Below are 2,732 nucleotides of genomic sequence, written 5' to 3'. Positions count from 1 at the left end.
TACTAAGACAATCTTTTGTCAAATGTGGTCCTCCACACTGCTCACAACTAATTCGTCCACACTGCTCACAACTAATTCGTATTGAGTGGATATCTTTAGTCATCTTTTCCATTCGTCTCTCGACAGCATCTATCTTTACAGAAATGGAATCTAAGTCATGGCTAGAATCGGCTCTAGCTACTTTAGATGATCTAACGATATCTTTTTCTTGGTGCCACTCATGTGAGTGGGAAGCAGTGTTATCAATAATTTTGTAAGCATCAGTTTTTGTTTTCTTCATAATAGAACCACCAGCTGCTATATCGATGTCTTTTCTTGTAGTGATGTCGCATCCTTGGTAGAATATTTGTACTATTTGACAGGTGTCTAAACCATGTTGCGGACATCCTCTCAATAACTTTCCAAATCTTGTCCATGCCTCATATAGAGTTTCATTTGGTTTCTGTGTGAACGTAACAATTTTTTCTTGAAGTCTTACGGCTTTAGATGCCGGAAAGAATTGTTTAAGAAATTTTTCAACTAAAACATCCCATCTATCGATCGCCCCTTCAGGTAACGATTCCAACCAATCTTTGGCTTCTCCCTTTAAAGTCCAGGGAAATAACATGAGATATATCTGTTCATCTTCAACTTCTCTTATTTTAAATAGTGTGCAGATCCTATTAAAGGTACGAAGATGTTCATTTGGATCTTCCTTCGGCGCACCACTAAATTGGCATTGATTAGTCACCATGTGTAGAATTTGTCCTTTGATTTCATAATCTGGCGCATTAATGTCTGGATGAGTAATTGCGTGACCTTGGCCAGTGCGTTTAGCTCTCATTTGGTCTTCCATACTTAAAGGTTCCAGATTTTTCATAATTGAATTTGTTGAATCTAAATCAATAGAGGATTCTGATTTAATGGTTCGTTCCTCAACAATCTCTGTTTGAATAATTGGTGGTTTCGAAGGAAAGATTAATGGTTCAGGATCTATGAATTGTCCCTGAATATTCTCCGGATTCTCAATTGTGAGGTCGGGTTTAAAAAATGGATTATCGGAAATTTGAATTGGAGTACTTGGTCGACTGGATGACGATTCTAAAGAAAAATCAACAGCGGTAATATTAGCTAGATGTCTTGATCGAGTTACAGGTGGTGAACGTACAAAAGGTGGTGAACGTCTTGCTCGGTGCATTCCCTGAATATCCTATTAGTTTTTAAAAGGAAAGAAAAATTATATAAGTTATCCAATTAATAGACTTTTCTAATTTTGCCCACGTTTCGAATAGCCAAAAGATGCAGCAGAGGGGCAGGATTCGTTTGGTCTCAATATAATTGAGTACTGTTTGGCTCCAATAACCCGGTCCACGTACAAATCCAACTATTACTACGAACCAGAAAATTTTGATGTCTATCAATTTAACCACTTAAAATAAATTTTCGTAATTTTAAGAAATTTAGATAAGAAGTAGAATAAAAATCTATGTCCTAAAAACTAAAATTGCGAGAAATAAGAAAGAAAAAGAGTGCGTCGAAAAAGGTCGAAAAAGAAAAGGGTTGAAAAATAAAAGGCGTCGAAAAATAAGAAAGAAAAAAAAATGACTTATAAAACTTAAAAACACTCGACTAACCCAACCTTATTACTATCACTAACTTAAAATTAAAATTGCAAATTGAGATTACTAATTGGAGTGATAATTGATACATAGGTAAAAGGTGTCGAAAAATAAAAATAAGAAAGTAGCGCGTTGAAACTTAAAAAGGAACTAAAAACTAAAAATTAAAAGTTGCGTCTAAAAATATTAAAGCTTACAAGTAAAACTATATCCCAAATGGCAATAACTTAAAAAGGTACTAAAACTTAAAAAGGCGTCGCAAAATTTTAAAGCACCTAAATCTTTGTTTAAAGAAAAAGCACTTAAGGGATTTTACGGCAAAGCCTAAAATTCTAGAAATAAAAATAATTATGGCAAAAACTATAACTTAAAACTAATTACGAACGAAAAATACAAAAAATTACGCTAAAACAAATAAAAATATACAAAATATAAAAATATACTAAAAGTTGTAAAAAGTACAATTTTTATAAAAAATATTATTTTTATTTAATTTATTTTATAAAACTATTAATTTTATATTAATTAAACTAATTAAAACTAAATAAAACAAAATAATAAAATTAAAACTAAATATTATAATAAAAATACCCTAATTAGGGTTTAAGATTAATAATAATAATAATAATTATCCCGTAATTAATGCTGTTAGGGTTTCTGTGTCACCCGTGTCAGACGGCTCCGCGAGTCACGGTGCTTCGTGGCTACAAACGCCGCAAGTCGCGGGGTTTGAAATTTCAGTTAACAGGCTGGTTTCGTTCGACAAGTTTAATTTTATTTATATATATTTTTTTTATTTTCTGTTTTTAATTTAATTAATATATTAAATAAAAGTTATATTTTAAAAACTAAATTAGAAATAAAATACTTTATAATTTTAAAAATCTTAAATATATATATATATATATATATATATATATATATATATATATATATATATATATATATATATATCGGTTTTGATTTTATATTTTAAATAAACACAAAATATTTAAATAAAACTTATATTTTTATAAAATAAAAATAAAGAAACTTTATAAAACTTAAATATTTAACAAACTCTTAAAAATATTTATATTTTTGTTTTTTCTTTTTATGTTTTCAAATATTTAAAACGTATTTTTACAAAAGCGT

At 29.4% G+C, this 2,732-nt stretch overlaps 1 non-coding gene across 1 annotated transcript; it reads left to right on the top strand.

Annotated features, from left to right (window-relative positions):
• Positions 1-368: 368 nt before the first annotated feature.
• Positions 369-475, top strand: LOC139895142 (small nucleolar RNA R71). Its single transcript, XR_011775606.1, has one exon. It is a non-coding gene; the product is annotated as a small nucleolar RNA R71 (small nucleolar RNA).
• Positions 476-2,732: the final 2,257 nt, after the last annotated feature.

Source organism: Rutidosis leptorrhynchoides, chromosome 2, assembly GCF_046630445.1.
Source record: "Rutidosis leptorrhynchoides isolate AG116_Rl617_1_P2 chromosome 2, CSIRO_AGI_Rlap_v1, whole genome shotgun sequence".
Taxonomy (NCBI): domain Eukaryota; kingdom Viridiplantae; phylum Streptophyta; class Magnoliopsida; order Asterales; family Asteraceae; genus Rutidosis; species Rutidosis leptorrhynchoides.
The sequence above is the reverse complement of the archived record's forward strand: the minus strand, read 5'-3'. Positions and strand labels throughout refer to the sequence as shown.